Raw genomic sequence first — 21682 nt, 5'->3', positions numbered from 1 at the left:
TGTCACATTTGTCACCACATCGTGGACTTGGAACACGAATGCTACGTGCAAAAATACCAACCCCAACCAGAGGAAGAGGATGGACACAAGAAGAAAGGCAATTTCATCTTTTTCGATTTCGAATGCATGCAAGAGACTGGCATTCACATTCCTAATTTCTGCGTGGCTCATCGAGCGTGCGAGAAGTGCATTCAAGAACCTATCTTCAGTCATTGCCCTCACTGCAGCAAGATTCCTGGAGGGCGTGAAAAAATCTTTCGAGGACCGAACACGCTAGACGATTTCGCCCGATGGGTCTTAGATCCCATCGACAAGACGTGGAGCCAAGAGGACATCGAACGTTATGGAGATTGTCATCGTCATGCCGCAGTGATGGCTCACAATTTCTCCGGATACGATGGACAGTTTCTTTTGAGGTACTATACGGAACATGGCACCGAACGTCCTAAAGTCACTTTGAACGGAGCCAAAATCATTTTCATGCAAGTGGGACAAGTGCAGTTTAAAGATTCGATGAGTTACTTAGCTATGCCTTTGAGTCGAATGCCTAAAACGTTTGGAATGACAGAAATGGCTAAAGGGTACTTTCCACACCTTTTCAATACGGAAGATAATCAACACGCCGTTCTACACCATTTGCCTGAGGTTCACTATTACGACCCCGACAACATGCGTACCGAACAACGAGAAGCTTTCTACGCTTGGTACCAGGCTCACGCCTCCGACCCTTTCGACTTTCAGGAAGAAATGCTAAAGTATTGTCGTTCCGACGTGGACATTTTACGGCGATGCTGTGGAAAATTTCGAGAACTGTTCATGGAACACGGAGGGGTCGATCCTTTGAAAGAAGCTTGCACCATTGCCAAAGCGTGTTCCTTAGTGTACCGGCAACGATTCATGCCTGAAAACATCGTGGCTGTCATCAGTCCTCAAACGACCAACTATGTCAAACGTCAATACTCGGTCAAAGCCCTACGTTGGTTACATTACTTGTGCGACAAGGAAGACAAATGGATTCAGCATGCCCGCAAAGGAGGAGGTGAAAAGACCATCGGAACGCATTCGGTCGATAGCTGGGACATAGAAAACCCCAAGATCGTGTACGAGTTTAATGGTTGCTTATTTCACGGATGTCCCGTCTGTTACACTGACCGCGACACTAAAAATCAGTTTTTACAACGAACCATGGAAGACTTGTACCAGGCCACTTGTCAGCGACGCCTAAAGTTAGAACAGGAAGGATACCAAGTGGTGGAAATGTGGGAACACGAGTACGATCACCGTTTGAAAACCGATCCCGAGTTTAAACGCCTCGTGGAAAGTTACCAGTTCATGGACCCGCTGAACCCGAGGGATAGTTTGTACGGAGGAAGGACCAATGCCACCTGTTTGCTGTACCAAGCCGACGAAGAGAAAGGAGAAGAAATGAAATACTTGGACGTGTGTTCGCTGTATCCCTACGAGTGCAAATATTGTCGCTTTTCTGTAAGACACCCACAATTGTTGACGGAACACATCGACCTGAAAAACATTCGACAATACGAAGGTCTGATCAAGTGTAAAGTTTTGCCTCCCACGGACTTGTACCATCCCGTGTTACCTCACCATTGCCAAGGCAAACTGATGTTCCCTTTGTGCCGTACTTGTGCTGAAACGTGCAACTAAGGCCAACCTTGTCAGCACACCCAGGAAGAACGGGCCTTGACGGGGACGTGGGTCAGCGTGGAATTGTTCAAAGCTCTGGACATGGGATACCAACTGTTAGAAGTGTACAAAATTTGCCACTTTCCCAAGACACCACAATACCACAAGGGTGACTCCACGCAGAAAGGCATTTTCGCCGACTACGTGGATACCTTTTTGAAACTGAAACAAGAAGCCAGTGGCTATCCATCCTGGTTCACACTCCCGAAGACCAAATAAAGTTCAAAGAGAAATACTGGGCACAAGAAGGCATTACTTTAGATCACATCGAGAAAAACGAAGGCAGGCGATCGTTTGCCAAAGTGATGTTAAATTGCTTGTGGGGTAAAATGGCACAACGTCCGTGCTTACCCAAGACGGAATATTTGACAGAACCTTCCCGCTACTTTCAGATGATTCACGACAAAACCAAATTCATGAAACACGTGGACGTCGTTCGCGAGGATTTGATCTTGGTCAATTACGAAGAAGATCTGGACTTTGTACAAGACGACCCTTTTGGAAATGTCATCATTGCGGCTTACGTGACAGCTCATGCTCGCTTAAAATTGTACGAAGCTTTAGAACTGTTAGGGGAACGCGTCCTGTGCTTTGACACGGACAGTTACATTTACATCCATCACCCGAGTCAACAGCATCCTGACATCGAAGGAGACCGTTTAGGAGCCTGGACAGACGAGCATCCCGACGACAAGATTCTAAGTTTCGTCAGTGGCGGTCCCAAAAATTACGGCTACGAATACCGGGACCCACAAGGAGAAGTGCACACGAAGTGTAAAGTGAAAGGATTGACTCTGAATTATCGTACCAGTCGTGTGGTTAACTTTCGGGTATTGAAAGAAGCCTTGCAATCTGGAGAGGATGAACACTTTTAAAGTGACCACCTATCAACCCAATAAGATTGTACGTTTACCCACTCACCACATCGTCAGCAGACCCTTGGAAAAAGTCTATCAAATCGTGTACCAGAAGCGAGTGCGACTTCCCACTCATTTCACCTTACCGTATGGACACGTCGGTATTGGTCTGTATATAAAAAGGAACCCTAGGCAAGATCGATAGTTCATTGTGACTACCAAGACCAAGCGAACAAGATGAATACTTTCAGAGAAACACAAAACAAGTTTAGAAAGGCACAATTCAAGTGTCGGGCTTCTGAAGTGGAATGCGATTGTGATCCTTGCGATGGGAACGATGCTGTACGCTGTGACCTTAGGGATGCCGTAAAGCATCATGCTAACTTTGTTCTCGCTACCACTATCATGGAAAGTGATGCTGTGCGTGTCAAACCTGAGGGATGTGAAAGCGATGCCGCTTGTCCTCTTGGACACTTTACTGGGTTTCGTTTTAAAGGTGGATGTTCACTTTCACGTCTACCCCCCTACGGATGTCATCCAGCCCTGAGCAAACTCCTGTCCATGTCACCCAACCCTCATCGAAACGAACCTGTGAAAGACGAATATTCGTTTCCTGTGCGTTTGTCGGAATACTGCGACTCTGAAAATCGTCTTCAGTCGTTCAAAGGAAAATGGCCTAAGTATCTGGGAGGCCCGACCCCCGAAGAATTAGCCAGAGCCGGATTTTTTCTACTTGGGCGAAGGGGATAAAGTCAAGTGCTTCAGTTGCGGTTTGTCACTTCACCACTGGGAACCGCAAGATTCGGCCTACGTAGAACATGCTCGATGGTCACCGAATTGTCATTACTTACCCTTAGTGGGACCGAGACATTGAAGTAACTTACCATGTCGTTGACGAAGAAGAAACCAGATTGGCTAGGAGTGAAATGTTGGACATCACCGAGACCGGTATTTAAACTTCATTTCAAAAACGATATTGAATCATTACCTAAAGAACTGCAAGAGAAGATTTACAAGGACGTTTGGCAGGGACTTCACAGAGTGAAATCTCAATGGGTGACTGTAGAACTTTTGTGCCGAGAAATTCACAAGAGGAAAGTGAAAAAAGTCAACCAGTGTGTTAGATTTCTTTGGGTCAAGTGTGCATTCGTCCTATTATATCACTCTAGACCGTTTACATCAAAAGAGTTCAGTGAGATTCTTGGACGTTACCCTGAATGGCAGTGCTCAGAAATTACTCACTATGTGGCTTACTTTTGCTCTAGGAGAAGATTGTGAATTGTACGGACTGACGTATTCATGGATACTTTACAAGAGAACATTCGTGCGTTGCCTGTGGAGTTGAGAGAACACATTTAGCTAGAACTGGTCAAAATACAAGTGAAACGTAAAGAACAGTTGCATCCGTTACGTCACCAGATCTTTAACCACTGGTACCTGAATGGTATAAGAGGACTGATTCGTCAGAAATTGTTTCAGTGGTCAGACCTTGTTGAACACTTTCAGTTAGTGAATGAACTAAACGTTCGTAATTTTGGTTACTTCGAGATTCACCTAGTGCAACGTATTGAGGAAGACGAGTTAAAGGATTACCAACATATTTTACGTAAAATCTGCTTAGCGGAAGACGAAACATCTAGACAAACTCTGACGTTTCGGTTACAGTATGCAAGATTTAGATTCCCTACTGGAGAACGAAGATGTCTAGTTAGAAAGTACCTTAATTGCTTCCGAAACAAAGAGACTATAAAATCAGGCTGCCATGCCACGGCTTATGTCACATGTAATTGAACAGATTCCGTGGAAGGAACTCAATGACCATATTCAAACCGTGGATCATTACCATCGATTATTACAAGAACTGTATCCATTCAATTTGGGTCGACAAGTGGTGTCTTAGTGACTTGTTTTCTGGGATTTCGTTTACCAGCCGATTCCTTGTGGACTCTTTACGAACAGTACTTACCAACCCAATGGCCTTAAATGGTCACGAAAGACTCCTTTTGCTCAAAGCCTTGCGTTTTCATCTGGATACTTCTCGACCTCAACAGGAAAAAAAGATTCGTCAACTTTTAGCTACCCAAGACGTGTATGACGATGTGTGTGTAGCTTGTGACTTGCACCCCCATTGGACAGATGTCCGTGACTGAAAAAAAGGGGGTTTTGAGGCTTGGACCCAAGAAGTGGCCCAGTATGCACGAGAGTTGTTCAAGGAAAAAAGTTTCTTTTCAACCTGTGTTAGTGACAGTACCAGAAGAACCCGTCACCCAGGACAGGACTGTCGTGGACATGCCTGAAAAACCCTTTCGGGAGGACACTTGTGTGACCTTACCCCCTATAGAACTGGTCAGAACATTACCCAAAACATGTTGTACAGACTCTTGTGTTTATTCCACGTTGATGGTTATCATGTGCCTTTTATCGTTGTACTTAAGCCTTTGGCTTTTATGTATTTTTGTCTTTCGTGTTCATGTTTAAAACATTCAATAAACGTGTTCTGAAAAAAGTATATAAACTCTTGTCTTGTCTGTTTTCGTGTCACAAGTGACATTCCTAACACTATGGCTACCTCTGCTGTCTCTGCTCCCTCTTTCTCTACTGTCAAAGTCATCGACGAACACTTAGATCGTGCCAGTTGGGAGGCTTTGTATCTTCGCCATCCCTTTAACATGCTCATTGCTGGACCTAGCGGTTCAGGCAAAACCGAATTCGTCAAACGTTTGATCGAACATAAACATCATTTGATCGATCGACCACCTCAGCGCATCGTGTGGTGTTACAAAGAGTGGCAATCGGCGTACAGCCTCTTGCGAGAAAGTCAAGGCGATTCCATCGTATTTGTGGAAGGCATTCCTAAAGAAGACGACGGCATCGTCTCTGACTCCCGTCAAACCCATTTGGTCATTTTCGACGACATGTTAGGAGAAGACGAAGAAGAAATTAAACTGTGGTTCACGCGCAAAGTGCATCATCGTAATGCCAGTGTCGTTTACATCACTCAAAATTTGTTTCAACAAAGTAAAGCCGATCACACCATCAGTCTCAATGCGCATTACGTGGTCTTGTTTAAAAGCCCTCATGATAAATCGCAAGTGCAAGTCTTAGACAAACAGTTAGGGACGCCTTGGCTGACTCGGGCGTACGACGATGCCACTCAAACTCCACACGCCTATTTACTCGTCGATTTGAAACCTACGACCCCCGATGATTTGCGATTTCGTACCCACTTGTTTCACCACTGGTGCCAAGACGGAAGGTCTGTCCTGTACATGTCTCCGTCCTCGACTTAACTTCATTCCACAAAAAAATCTATAAAAACCTCAGACCCTTTTCGTCTGTCTCACACAACGTCAACATGACGTCCCTTCAGTCGCATCTTCCCGTCAAATTGATTCGTGCCTTGTATGGCATCAGTCGAAGAAAAAATCCACAAATACGAGCTCGTGTCTTAGAAGCTAGTCTCAAAGAAGTCTTACGATGGTTCACGGTGACGGCACGTCAATTACTCCAAGGGATCATTCATATTCCTCATCAAACCAAACGCTTTTTTGATCGAAACAAAAGTCGCTTTGACCCAACTGGCCGATCCCCGCATCGACACTCAAACCAAAAAACAAATCATTTTGAAACCTGGAGGGAGCGGTACTCTAGGAGGGGTCATCATTCGCTCTCTCTTAAGATGGGATCCTAATGCCCCCAAAGTTCTCCCCAAGAAAAAAGTCAAACGAAGCTCCAAGAAGAAGAAAAAGACCAGGTCCCCAAGGAGAACTTCTCCAGTGTCGGGACCCTCCTCTTACCAGACACCACCCCGGAAAAAGAAAAGAAGCCCCCAGAAAAAGAAACAGAGAAAATGTCCCCAGAAAAAGAAAAGTCCACAGAAGAAAACTAGTCGCAAGAGAGGCACTTCGGCCAGGACGCAACCTTACACTCGCAAACCACGACCTGCCACGGCGGTGACCGCGTGTCCGGCATCCTCAAGTTCATCCACTTCTCCGTGGATGACACCAAGAACTGAAGAGTACTTGGAGACGTTGATCACACCAAGAACTTCTCCGTTGATGACCCCAAGAACTTCCCCTGTGGCAGGACCCTCCAATTTAGTGGCAGTGGCTGCTGCTCACAATGTACCTTCTCCGAAAATCAAAGTCCAAGAAAGATCGGGCATGTTATAAAGTTTACTGGATTTGTCCAAGCAAGAACTGGCTCGATTTAGTCCGTTGCGTACCCCTGCACGACGTGTCATGCCTGTCCTCAAGTTGATACGACGTAAAGACAATCAGTGGCGACGCGTTCCAGTATAAAAAAGGTGTGTGACCAAGTAGTGTATCAGTGTTTTTTGGTGCTGAAGACTCAAAGATGTCACCCTCCAGAAAACATCCCTCTTCTAAACAACCCCAAGGAAAGAAAAGGAAAGGACTGCCTCCTCGTTTAGTCAAACATGGGGACATGTTATCTGTCCTGTCCAAAGCTTCTCCACCCCTACGAAAAAAACTCATTCAATCAGCTTCCAAAGAGGTCATCGATACCGTGTGCGAATGTTGATTGAACGTCTTGAAAGGTACGATCCCTTTGTCCAAACACCAGAAACAATGCTTAGGCAAACATCGCCACGTTCTTCGTCAAATGGTTCAAAAGAAAATCCCCCTTCGTCAAAAGAAGAAGATGTTAGTCCAACGTGGAGGCATTTTACCCCTCTTGTTAGGTCCCTTACTGAAAGGAGTCTTGGGAACCATGTTGGGAGGACTGGTGGGAGCAAGATAAAAAGGCCCTCGGAAGTCCCAAGATCTCAGAATCGACCCCTGACAACCCCATGGATGGACGAAAACTAGCTTTAGTGCCTTACAAACGATGGATGGAATACCATCGTTGGCAAGAACAACGCACCCCGCATTTACCTCCCAATCCTCATTTGAGCGAGATGTCCCAGTTACAACACGAATTGCAGTCCTTGATGGATCGACAAGATTTGTCCGAAACAGAAAAATCGCAAAAGTACGGTCAACTCTTGCAACGACTGCAACTCTTTCACCAGAAAGCTTTAGACGAAACAGCTCTACCCACTCTGAAAGATTTTAAGACCTTCATGAAAAGTCCAGCACCATCACCAGTACAACCACCACTACCAGTGACCAAGACAGAAAAAAGAGAAGAAGAAGAAAAAGGGTTTCAAACTCCACCAGAAAAAGTACGCAAGTTAACAACACCACCTACATCCAGAATTGGATGGATTAAAAAGATGATGGCCAGCCCTTCTTCGTCACAAGAGAAAAAGAAAGTGAAGACAGAAGTGAAACAAGAACCGATATCCCCTGTTCAGACATCCTCCTCTTCGACACCTATTGCTGGTCGCACACGGAAATCATTGCAATCCAAGAATTTACCCCTGAGAAAAAGATTAGCATCTTCCAAGAGTGGGTGCCTTATTAACACACAAACCAACAAATGGAAAACGTCTTAGCCAGCATTTACTACGATCCCTCCCATCCTGCAGGTTACGCAGGAGTTCAAAAATTGTATCGTGCTGCCAAAACTCGACTGAAAAGTCTCCTTTTACCTCAAGTGCAACGATGGTTACAAGAACAAGCTACTTACACTTTACACAAACCCATTCGACGCAAGTTTTCCAGAAGTCGCACCCGAGAGGAAGGCATCGATCATCAATGGCAAGCCGATTTAGCCGATGTCTCTCATTTGGCCAGCTACAATCGTGGCTACAAATATTTGTTTTGTGTCATCGACGTCTTTTCCAAATTTGCCTGGGTCGTGCCCTTGACTTCCAAATCGAGCAGTGAGTTAGTGCGAGCCCTGCAACGGGTGTTGAAACAAAGCGGTCGTCACCCTCTTCGATGGCAAACGGACAAAGGTACCGAATTTCTGAAGCAAGCTTTCCGAAAAGAATTAAAGAAACGTGACATTCATTTTTTTACCACCGAGAATCCCGAAACCAAAGCCAGCATCGTGGAACGTTTTCAACGCACTTTGAAAGAACGCATGTGGAAATATTTTACGCATCACCACACCTCGACATCTTACCGTACCTGGTGCAAGCGTACAACCAATCTTACCATCGAAGCATCGGACGTGCCCCGCAAGAAGTGACTCCCGAGAACGAAGTGCTGGTGTTTGAGCGCATGTTTGGTACGTCCCCGACGAGGGCTGTCCCCAAGAAAAGTGGAGTGTTGGCCGTAGGAGATTGGGTACGCACTGGCAAAACCAAACGCACTTTCGACAAAGGTTACTTACCTAACTGGACGACCGAATTGTTTCGTGTCACTGGACGAGTGCATGGTCGTGATCCTGCCGTCTATAAATTAGAAGACATGAACGGAGAAGTGCTCAAAGGAACGTTTTATTTGCCCGAGTTACAACGTGTCACCAAAAAAGAAGACGACGTGTACGACATCGAAAGCATTCTGGAACGCAGAACCCGTAAAGTGGGCAAACGACGTGTCAAAGAAGTCAAAGTACGCTGGAAAGGATATCCACCCAGTTTTGATTCTTGGATCGACGCTTCGCAAGTCATTGACTATAAAAAGAAGTGACCATCATGCCCTTTCACACAGACGCAGCTACTACGGCTACCACTCCTTCACCCAGTTCTTCTCTGCAAGATTTACAAAAACAACCCTTGTGGGTGTGGTGTGGAGAACGTGTGCCTAAAACGCAAATCGTCTTTTTCTGCAAATCTTCGTGGTGTATTGTGTCATCGGGGCAGCCATTGCCAATTTGAGTTTGCAACAAGGAGACAAACAATTGTGGACCATTTTATTGAGCAGTTGCATCGGTTACCTGCTTCCTAATCCCTCCCTGAAATTCTCCTCGAACGGTAACAACGGGAACCTTGTGTCCAGTACCAGTGTCAGTCACCACTCCAACAACAACAACAACAGCCCCATTTTGGGCGGAGACACGCCTCTGACGTCCAGTAACCCCTCGGAGAGCCACAGAACTCTGGAATTATGAGTCACCAAAACCAATTTTACTTAACCTTACCCATTGACAGTTCCATGGAGGTGTTTCCCCACAACACGTTGTGCTGTTACACGGCCAGATTACCTCAAGCCATCCCATTAGATCACGAAGCCCAGTGGGAAGTAGCTTTGGTAGAAATGATTTATCCAACACAAATCAAAAACATCACTGAAACTCAAAACACTTTTGACGTCGAAATTCTGGACCAAACAGTGCAGCAAACCATGATGACCACTAATCAACATAAATCATTTCTTGCGAAGGACTCATTACCCCGCAGCAGCAGTGACACTTCTCCTTTTTACGTTTATCACTTTAAAATTAACTCAGGCCATGATTTTAGTGGTCAACATCTGGTGGAGGCAATCGCTGACAAATTCTATGCAACATTTGACAAAGTTCTGACCGGACTAAAAAAACGTGTTTCCATTGAGTACCACAAACTGTCTCATCGTCTACTCATTAAATTTGAAAGTGAGGAAAAAAGTATACGTATTAAATTTTGCCCTCAACTGTATCACATTTTGGGTGGAGACCTCAATATGGTCACGGATAAGCAGACCAAAAGGATTCACATCGCAGACATTGACAACGACGGGCATTTTGCGAGGTATTTTCGTTTCCCGGTAGAACTGAACCAGGGACTCAATTTGATCTTTGTGTACTCCGATGTGGTGGAGTACAACGTGGTGGGACACACCTCCGTGCCGTTACTGCGCGTCATTCCTTTCAAAGTAAATTCTGCCACGAACACTGACGAGGAAGGTGGAAACACTTATCACGTTCACCGCGAATTTATACATCTTCATTATTTGCCTGTCAGCAAGTCGTATTTGGACACGGTCAACATTGCTATAAAAGGAGATTTAGGACAAAATATTCCATTCACCAAAGGAAAAGTCACGGTGAAACTCCATTTTCGAAAACGGTTCTCTCACGACTCGTAAGTCATGTATCCAGTGTACCGAGGGGTTGCTCGACAGCGAGGACACGGTTTAGGAGATATGTTGAAATCGGCCTTTCGTTCGGTGTCCCCGGTGTTGAAACCGATGGTGACACACGGATTGCACGCCTTGAAAGATGCGGCATTGACGCAAGGCAAAGAATTTCTCCAAAATGTCATCATCGACAAACAAAACCCTAAAGAATCCTTCTTGAGGGCAGGCAAAACTGTCTTGCTGCAAACGGGCAAAGACCTTTTGGGCCAACTAGAAACACCTATAAATGCCCTGCATGCTACCGAGTCAGGCATTCAGCAAGGACAAGGCAGAAAGAGACGACGTAGAAAACACCCTTTCACCAGACTTCACACGTCTAAAGCTAGAAAGACAAAGAAAATAAGAACTGTTCGAGACTTAGACGTTTTCGATTATTGAGAAACAGAAAAAAATGATGCACCGAGAGTCTTGCGCCTGTTCTAAGTCGGAACTGGATCTGTTTGCCATGCCCCCCACCATGATGACGATGCAAGAATCCCAATGGGTGGAATTTCACCCCTTCTCCTCATTGACAGATTCCGTTCCCATCGAGTTTGAAATCAAAGGACAGCCCGAAGATTACATCGATCTGAATAGCAGTTACTTGTACGTGAAAGTCAAAGTTCTAGATAAGGATAATGATGGAGTAGAAGACGGTGAGAATATAGCTCCCGTCAACAATTTTATGCATTCCTTGTTCAGCTCAGTGGACTTGTACTTGAATAACAAACTGGTCAGCAGCAGCATGGATACTTACCCTTACCGTGCCTACCTGGAAAATCTCTTGACGTACGGAATAGACGCCAGGAATACTCATCTCAATGCCTGTGTGTTATGGGAACCTGACGAAGCGAACAAGTTCGACAAAATAGATGGAAGCAATAGCGGCTTTGAGGAAAGAGAAAGCAAAATCTTAAATTAGAAGAGTTTAGAACTGATGGATCGTTTGCATTTGGACATGTGGTTGCAAGAGAAATATTTGCTGAACGGTGTAAATGTCCGCTTGAGACTGAATCGTAGCAGTGCCGCTTTCCATTTGTTGGCTGATAATACTAGTGGCAATCCGAAAAGCAAAACCGAGGAGGTCAAACTCTACGTACGACGTGTGGAAGTGTTACCTAAAGTGGGAAACGACATCAGTCAGATGTTGAGCAGAACGACTGCCAAGTATCCCATACGACGCGTGGAAGTGAAAACGTTCACCATTCCCCGTAACCATCATTCCATGATTGAAGATCATCTGTTTCAAGGACAGTTACCCAAGCGTTTAATCCTTGGTATGGTCCTGAATTCAGCCTTCAACGGAGCCTTCGCTGAAAATCCTTTCCGGTTTCAACACTTCGACGTGAAGAAAATCGAAGTCAGTCGCGATGGCAAGATCTTGTGTACCCGACCTTTCGAACCGGACTTTGATCCCACAAAGATGAATTACTTGAGATCGTACTTGTCCCTGTACGAAGCCACTGGACAGTTAGGGACCAACACCAGTCACGGCATTACGTACGACGATTACGCAGGAGGCTATGCTTTGTGGGCATTTGATTTCACTCCAGACCAAGGCAGCGACGAGGGACATTTCCACCCTATAAAATCTGGCCAGATTCGTCTGGAACTTCAGTTTGCAAAAGAGCTGGAAGAGACGGCGAACGTCATCCTGTATGCAGAATTTGACAATACGATAGAAATCAACAGTTTGAGAGAAGTCATTCTAGATTATTAGAAGCCATAGAAGACTGTTATCCCTCTTTACCTAGTGGAGAAACTTTGGAGATGGAATGTGAGGAGACCGTGGAAGGAGAATCCCAAGACAAAGACGAAGAAGTTATCATGATGAAGTCGAGATGGCCAGAACAAGAAGCCCATTTAGTCTCATGTTTTGCCAAACACTTGGTCAAAAAAATGACGGAATTGATCAAGAAAGATTGCTATGGATGTCTAAACGATCATCCCAGTCAAATTCAACACAATAAATGCCTGATGCTGAGTCAAGAAGAAAAATTGGACGAGTATCTGGACGAAACTTGGAGTCTCATCTCGGACGAAGTCGTGTTGCATCAGTGGTATAAAGACTTGCGTGAACATTCTTGTCCACCATTAACCACTCAAGAGATTCATCGTATGGAAGCTTTCCTGAATCAGAGTGGGGAGACGAAGCGAAGAAACGGTTATTTGTCACACATTTTCAACCAAAAAGTCAGGATCGAATTGATCACTTATTATTACCTGTGAAGAAGAAAAAACCCACACAAATCAATGGATACCTGGGAACTTTATTACCTTTTGAACCACAGCTCGTACACGGCTTCTTGGAATCCTGTCGTCTGTGCTAAAGATGAACTCCCTCATCGCAAACCTCAAGACCATTAAGCTTATGTGATCAACACGGACGACATTTATCTCCCAGGAACCCACTGGGTAGCCGTTTACTTTCCTCAAGAAGGATGTGTGGAATATTTCGATTCGTACGGATTGCCCCCTTTGGAAGACGATATCATTGACTTTATGAGAAGAAATGCTCAGACCACCCGATTCAATAATGTGAAATTACAAGGCACAGATTCCTTGGTGTGTGGACAATATTGCGTGTATTTTCTGCATCATCGCAGCCTGGGCTATTCCTTAGAACATTTAGTGACTCATTTTGATCCTCGTTCTTCTTCTAGAAATGATGTGAAAGTAGATCGATGGTTTTGTGACCATTATGCTTATCTTTTATCTCAAGCTAGGAAACGTAGTGTCCATCAATGGCCTAATGACTTCCAACAGTGGAAATCACAATTTCATTCACAACGTTGTCAGCCCTGTTTAAAGTAGAGTGTTAATTGAAAAAAAATTTGAGATTTGAAAAAAAATGTTTGATGTTATATTGTTGAATTATTATTAAAAATGTTAGAGTTGTTTGTTAGTGTTAAGTGATTTTGAATAAAAAATGTTGTGTTTTGAAAAAAATGCCTTTGTCTTTTGTTTGGCTATAGGAATTTTGATTCATGCTCTTTGACTTCTTACTATCCCTCTCATGACACTCATTGAACGTTGCAGCTCGAAAACCGTGGAGAGATGTTTTCCTTCACGTCCGCGCCGTTGACTTTAAAGCCGAGGGTAGCCTCCAGTCTAACCATCCATTGTCGACTCATCCTCCTACGAAGATGTGCTCCAAACTAGCTAAGCAAAACGAAGCCTACGTGAATTTGCATAGGGTCAGACACAGTCTGATACCGAAGCCAGAAGAGATAGAGAATGTGAGAATGTTAAAAGTCACTGAAGACCTGATAGAAGAACTCTTCAGAGAAGAAGTGAACAGGGAGAAAGAAGAATGGACAGAGAAGTACAGACTTCAGAAACAGCAGAGAGAGCAGCAACAGCAGCAGCAGCAGCAGCAACCTGAACCTGACAGAGGCTTTGTCGATTATCGTATCGACACCAAAGAATTCTTCTTCTCTTTCCGAAGAAGCAGACCTATCGCCAGAAAGTCTATCGTCAGAGGACATCGCATTCTTAGAAACTAAATGATTGCCACAGCAAACAAAAAAACAGCCCTTTTCAGGGCTACCCAATACTCTAGAAAAGAAATAACAATCCATTTGCCAATGTGTGTATGTACAGTAGTGTGAATATAAACACTGACTCTTTTGTGGTGTGAGTGTATGTGTTTGTGTATATGATTGTGTGTTTGTAAGCACTCACGTACGTTTCTGTGGATAGTAGATTATGATCATGTTTTTTTGCTGTTTGACGTGTGGGGAGAGTAGATTTGGGGTTTGTTTATTGCTGCTCAGCGCATGTGGATAGCATATTATTTTTAATGAAAATTTTTAAAATAGTAATGGGTAGTAAAAAAGTGAGTGAGTGTTTCTTTTAGGTCCGCACGTTGTTTGGTCATGATCTAGGTAATATCAATTTTGTTTTAGGGGGATGTTTTCCTTCACGTCCGCGCTTTTAGTATAAATTGAAACTCGCTCGGCAGTCTAGCTACCCTTGTTGATTGATGAAGAGAATGAACACCAGACTAGCAAAACTGCTTGAACTTCATGTACACCTGGAATATGCCAGGCGTATAGTGAATGAGCTGGCTGCAGAGGCCCTAGTAGAAGAGGGAAGAATGAAAGAGGAGGAGAGAAGAAACAAAGAAGAGGAGGAGAGAAGAAACAAAGAAGAGGAAGAAAAGGAGAGAGGAAATTTCAGCATCCCAGAGACAGAAGATTGGGATTCTGAAGCCACTTATCCCGCCTCTGCTCTCCCCCCAAAAAGAGTGAAAGGAGACTGGGGAAGAAGATGTGTGTGTGGAGCCAGGCTTGGAAGGTGCCATCATTAACCAGGTGTCATGGAGTTCAAAAAACAAACAGCCCTTTTCAGGGCTACCCAATACTCTAGAAAAGAAATAGTAATCGATTTGCTAATGTGTGTATGTAGAGTAGTGTGAATATAAACAATGACTCTTTTTTCCTAGTGTGAGTGTATGAGTTTATGTATATGATTGTGTGTTAATAAGCGCTAGCATAGGTTAGTGTGGATAGTAGATTATTGGGATTTGATTTTAATGATTTGGGTGTGTGGATGGTAGATTTTGGGTTAGTTTATTGTTGGTTAGCGTATGTGAATAGTAGATAATATGAAATGAGAAAGGTAGGGGATGTTTTCCTTCACGTCCGCGCGTTTTAAGTAATGATCTAGGTAATATAAATTTTGTGTCTTCCACAGCTATTTCTACTAACATACTCAGCCAAATCCAGGCAATGTTGGCAGACGACACTGAAGAATTTGAAACTTCCACGCTGGCAGCGGCCCTGGAAGTATCATCATCCAGCGGCGATGAAGCTGATGAACCTGCACCACCTCAACAGAGTGGAAAAAAGGAAGGCTCTGTCTACCGGAATATCGGACTGGGAAAGGCAATTGATGATATCAAAAAAGCGGGCCACTTCGTCAATGCCACAAGACCGGGTGTCCTAATGTGACGTCATCGCTGCCGACCAATCGTGGCGGGAGTCACATACTGCTTGGTTTGACACCTGGGGCATTTCAATCCAACTAAGAAACACGAGTGTGTGGTGTGACTATTCCCACTCATGTCTATTAGCCTTTCAGTCAGGTTGTTAAGGACTAGTTAGTCCTACACCTGAGTGGCTAAATTAAAAAGTACTCTTTGAGTACATAAAAGCCTGGGGGATGAGGCTCCTTTTCCTTCCCCCAGGAGTAATTAAAAATCACGCAGTGCGTGAATAAAAAAGTAGTACATGTTCAAAAGAACGAAAACCACTATAATCCAACTAACTAACTAACTAACTTAGGGGGATGTTTTCCTTCACGTCCGCACTTTAATTATAAGAACCCACAACGTTCGTCATGCACACCATTCTGCAAAGAATAAAAAAGAAGATGGCTTCGAACCAGCTTGATAAAATGAAAACATTGCAAGACGTCCTGGACAATTTGGGTATGATGGAGCAAATGTTAGTGAGGTTAAACGAGGATTCTTATAGCCCCCATCGAGTGAAGATGGAGATTAACAACTTAAGAAAAGTAAAGGAAATGATCAGTGCTCTGATGAAAGAAATAAAGGAGGAGAAGGAGGATGAAGAGGAAAGGACAATGATGAGAGTATGGAACGAAAAAATTGAAAAAGAAGAATAAAATGAGAAGAGGAAGAAAGAATAGGAGGAGAAGAAGAAAGAAGAAAAAAAAGAAGGAAGAAAAAAAAGAAAAGAAGAGAAAAAGTGTAGGACAGAAAATAAGAAGCTAGTGGAGAAATAGAAGAAATTAGAAGAAGAAGAAGAAACCCAAAGGCAGTTTTCAGGGCCACCCACATTTCTCGAAAAGAGATCTACTTTCAATTGCCTACCCCATTTTTTTATTTTTTTTTTGTTAAAAAAAAATAGAGACCCCTCCCTGTTTCAATTTTCGTATGTTCCCTTTCCATAGACCCATCAGGTCGGGACCCTATTAAAATAGGCTCCCGACCCTGTTCCATTTTCAATTCCCCTTGAGGCTAGACTGACCCACGATTTTTTCCCATGTTAAATTTCCATTGAGGCTAGATTGTCCCAGGGTGTCCTGTAATGCTAATTCCCATTGAGGCTAGGGTATCCCTATTCACTACTACTGTAGAAATGACTTGAGTCACGAGTCGTATGTTTGGTATAATTATGTTGATCACAATTGGTCATGTTTGATTCAGTTATATTGTTTCAACTGAGTACATGGAACATATGGTGTGTTTCAACTGAGTACAACTGAGTTACTTTAATTACATGAGATTATAAGAATCTTGCTTTCATTACATGAGATTATATCAATCTTGCTTTCATTACATGATTATATGAATCACATTTTTGTTTTGCCATTTGTGAATGTTGGTGTAAAGTAACTGAATGAGTCGTGTGTTTAGAGCATGAAAGAATCGCATTGTATTTGTACATATTTTTATTAATTCATTTCATAAACTTCCATCTTTCATCACATTGTGTTGCGTTGTCATTTAATCCAAGCATCCATTCAGGTCAAATCCTGTTACATACACATACTTTAGGTTTTAAGGGCAAGACAAAGTAATACAAGGCATATATCATCGATCCTGGGCTGTGTCTGTGGAGTTGTGAACTTTACCCTGGCTTTCAACTTGGAAACTATTCAGGGTGTTCATCTTACGGCTCGGTATACATTTAATGGACGCAGGAGGATATGTGTACTTGCACATCCAACGCCATGTCCTGACCCATGCCCCTGAAGAAAGTGGCTTGTCCTTGACTCGTAACTTGGAAACAATCCATATTCAGATCATATGATCACATTTACACTAACTGGATATGAAAAGAGAAATACACATTTACAGTATTGAACCATTTGCCCTTGGGTCAGGCCATACCCCTTGATGCATAGATTGGAAGCGTGACAATATGCAATGTCATTTACATAATTCTAAAGCTTTATTCTGCATCTCACTTTGAATTACAATGAATTTTATGTTTATCCATGCAAGAATCTAGTGTGAAAGCTCTACCAGTGACAACCCGTGATAACCCGGAATCAGTGTCCATTGATTCTTGTACAATTGTGAACAAAACCTTCTAATATTGTTCTGCTAGGAAGAGTTTACTGTAACTATCATATCTGCTGGATTATGTTCTGTAAATTAGTCGGATTGTTGCCGTCTTTTCTTGAAGGTAAAGGCCACAGATCAAGGTTACATTTACTATTTGTGTGCTGCTTGCAACTCTGAAACTCGTGCAATGAGCTGTATGAAAATTGGAACACTTTTACAAGTACGTAACACAATGGTCATGGTATTTGTTTGGAGCTGTAGTTCAAAACCACTCAAAAAAATAACCGATATTAACCTTGGTACAGATATACTTCCTGACCTGATGTTTTTGGCATAAAGCACATTTATGGACCCATCTCTAGGACATCGGTAATGTTTCATCAAGCAACTCTACGCTCAACATTATCGTGTTTTTAAGTGTAAGAAATCTCGCGCCATTTCGCAAGAGCTTTTCACAAAGAAATCCGTAGGAAAATTTCGGACGTCTAAGAAAAACCTTTGCGTAAGCTTCCTTTATATGGAAGCTATGTAATAACTCGGTAAAATGTATTAGGACACATGCATGATACTTAGAAAAGTCGACGACGAAGATGACGACGACAATGACACAAAAGATATCGTGCAAAATGCTTTGACCTAGTGGGCATACTGAATGAAATACAGTTGTTATGGAAAGGTTTTCCTCGTGACTTGTTATGAAGAGATTTGACTGGTGGTTTCACCACATTGTGATGACCATTTATGGTAAAGTTCTCTTCATCATCCTGAATTTATTGATGGGTACTCTTAGATGGATAGAGGGATTAAAGTCCACCCCTCCCTCTTATTGAGGTATCACTCCTAGTGATGAAGATCAGATTATTTGACAGCATTGGGATGCAGAGAGAGAGAGAGGGAGAGAGAGAACGGGTTCGAATTGTAAAAGAAAAGACGTAAGTCTGTAAAAAGTCTGGAAACAGTCATTAATGAAATCACACAGCACTTGGTATGGAGAGTTATACACATGAAGTTGTACATTTTAGAAATAGGAATGCATGCACAATTATTATTATACATAGCTTACCAATTCCATAAAACTCTGGGATTTCTGTCATTTGGGATATACAGTGAATAAGTAAATGTCGAATGAAATAACTAAAGTCAAAATACTTGATAATTCAATGTTTGAAACGAATACCAAAACTGTTTGTAGAACAAGCAATAACTTGAATGTTAGACCTTTAATTCCGAACTATCATGTTTTGTAACTTTAAAGATATTTTATTTCTAAATTAGACCGATCCGGTGACAAAGGTGCTTAGAGCGTCCCAATCGGATGCGGGAGATCGCTGGTTCAAACCCCGGCCGCGTAACAACTAAGACTTGTTAAAATGGTATAAGCACCTGCCTCGCTTGGCGCTCAGCATTAAGAGGTTAGTGTTAGGACTGGTCAGCCTGTTGTCAGGATAATGTGACTGGGTGGGACATCATGCTACATGTCTGCGGCATGATGCCCCAGTGCTAGATATCACTATAAACTGCCACACTGCAGACATCGTAGCGATATGAATTAATATTTGTTAACGAAACGTTAAATATCCAAATCTCTCTCTCTCTCTCTCTCACACACACACACACACACACACCATTCTAACTTAATTGAGCATTAAGTTAGTAGCGAAATCATTTCTACAATATTAATGTAACGAACTATATCGTTGGGGTGCGGTGCTCCTAATATTTTATTTAAACTATTATAAAAGTCCCACACAGGTTCTATTTTGTTGGAAGTTAAATTTCGTGAAAGGTAGATGTAATGATCCGAGCCCCAAGTCAGAAATGTCCACGGTCTGATGGTTAAATATACAAGAAAGGTTGCAATTCAAAGAATAACAATTTAATAACAATAATCAAATGACTCATATTTCCAACTACACTCCTTCTGAACGACCCTTTAATATAGAGGTCGACCGAAATTCGGTTTCGGTTTCGGCGCCGAAAGTTGGCAAATGGCCTCTTTCGGCATAGTTTCTGTTTCGGCCGAAACCAAAAAGTTAGCTTTCGGTTTGCTTTCGGTTTCGGCCGAAACTGATATTAACTTTCGGTCATCAGCCGAAAATCTATTTTAACTCTCAGAATGCAACGCCAGTGCTGCGTCTATTACTCTGTTTGTCGGCCGGTCAGTCGGCGCTAGGCAATTCTAGGCACTGTTGCATTTCAGTCTACTCGCGTGTTGAATACAGAGATTTCGAAGTCTGACAATATTGATAATTTCAGTTAGTTAAGCTGTAGCGAATTAATCTGTGTGAAGTAGAAAATTGAAGTTAATAATAAACGGATTAGTTAATCACCGCAAAGAATGTCGAAAAATGCAGTGTGGGATTACTTCACAAAAATCGATTCTGATGCAAGCAAGGCGCAGTGCAAAGAATGCAACAAACTGTTATCACTTGGCAGCGATAAACCAAGACTTCAGACAGTTTCAGGCTTGAAAGGTCATCTGGCCAGCTGCCACAAGGAGCTCCATGGTACGTATCTCAAGAGGTCCATAAACGACGGAGCAGAGCGTGCCTCGAAAAGATGATGATGGAAGAGAAAGCGACTAAACATGCATTACCGAATTTTGTGCAGACGTCCTTGACACCAATGGTCGAGAGCAGAATGGTCTGGCCTGATGACCACGTTGCAGTTCAGCGAATTGATAAGTGCATCATGGACTTGATCGTTGTCGACATGTTACCCTACTCAGTTGTTGAAGTGTAGCATTGCATCATGACAAAGGTCTGTTTAATAAATCTTGTGTTCGGCAACTTCGGCTTATCTTTCGGTTTCGGTTTCGGCCGAAGGTGTCGTTAAACTTTCGGTTTCGGCTTCGGTTTCTGCCAAAAGTCAGTTTATAACTTTCGGTCTGGTTTCGTTTTCGGCCGAAACCAGAAATTTAGTTTCGGTCGGCCTCTACTTTAATAAGCCTATTGCGTTATTCGATTAGCAGTGTGAGATTGATTTCCACCTGTCCTTGTATTTCTAGTCATATGTTGTATCCTTTCTTTCTCTTTTTTCTCCCAATTTCTTCTCCAATTCTTCCCGACCTCTCTTCCAATTCCTTCTCTTCCAACCCCAATTCCTTGTTTTCCTCCCGACCTTTCTCCAAATTCCTTCTCCTCCTCCTCCTCGACATTCTCAAGAATCCTTCTCCTCCTCTTTCTCCCCACGACTACACTTCTGTCGATTTCGAGTGTCTCGGCTACAGTATCAATTCCGTCTCAAACTTCTGAAGATTTGCGACCCAATGGAACCGGAAGTTCTGTCCCCTAAAATGCTTCCTGTGTAAACACAAGTACGGTAAAATCGTTTTACTTAGCCCTATCATCTCACAATACACAAAGCTTATCATCAGATAACGGCTATTAAATTTCTTCGGTCACGCATTCATTCACATCGAGATACCCATACGTTATAATGTTAAAACAAACATCATAATACAGCACGGTATCAATTACTTATTATACATACACCAATAAATTCCGTCACATCCTTACATAATCCTATTCTCGTTATACTAAACAATATCACAATAATCAGACGCATTTCTTTACCTTACAACTCCTACAAAGTACGCAAATATTCAAATATTCATGATCTAATATATGCATACGTCCATAGTAACTAATCTTACATACATAAACTATGTTTAAAAATTCACAATTCAAGCATGTGTAAATTCTAACATAACGCATTAATAAATGCACTGATTTACTACGAAGTAACCAACTAGCGGATTACAAAATTAATTCTGACTACAAGCTAACAATTTACATAATTTCGTCTCTCATCTAATAATTCTCTACGTAAGGCTCAAGTCCATGTCTTAAATATGTATGTAAATGAAACACTACAAAGGTAATTCTACATACTAAACAGTCATAGTAATTAAGTGTACATACTACCAATAATTACAATTATGATGCCGTAATATTCTGCAAAATCGAGCAAATAACTTACTGACCTTTACGAAGCTTTGTCTTTCTTTAGAATCTACTTCTAAGTTTTGCCGCCAGATTACTTTTTTTGGGGGGGGGGGGCACCAGACAGATCCCCCCATTTTAAAATTTAAAAAAAGTTTTTTTTTAATCCCCTAAAGGTATGTGTGTTTG

At 42.7% G+C, this 21682-nt stretch overlaps 1 protein-coding gene across 3 annotated transcripts in view; it reads right to left on the bottom strand.

Annotated features, from left to right (window-relative positions):
* LOC149774888 (uncharacterized) overlaps positions 1-21682 on the bottom strand; it is a 59314-nt gene that overhangs the window by 21236 nt on the left and 16396 nt on the right. The window lies entirely within an intron of this gene.

Source organism: Sinohyriopsis cumingii, unplaced genomic scaffold (genome assembly GCF_028554795.1).
Source record: "Sinohyriopsis cumingii isolate HCF-2022 unplaced genomic scaffold, ASM2855479v2 utg000088l, whole genome shotgun sequence".
In the NCBI taxonomy this organism is placed as follows: Eukaryota; Metazoa; Mollusca; class Bivalvia; order Unionida; family Unionidae; genus Sinohyriopsis; species Sinohyriopsis cumingii.
This window is presented reverse-complemented; position numbering and strand designations above follow the sequence as displayed.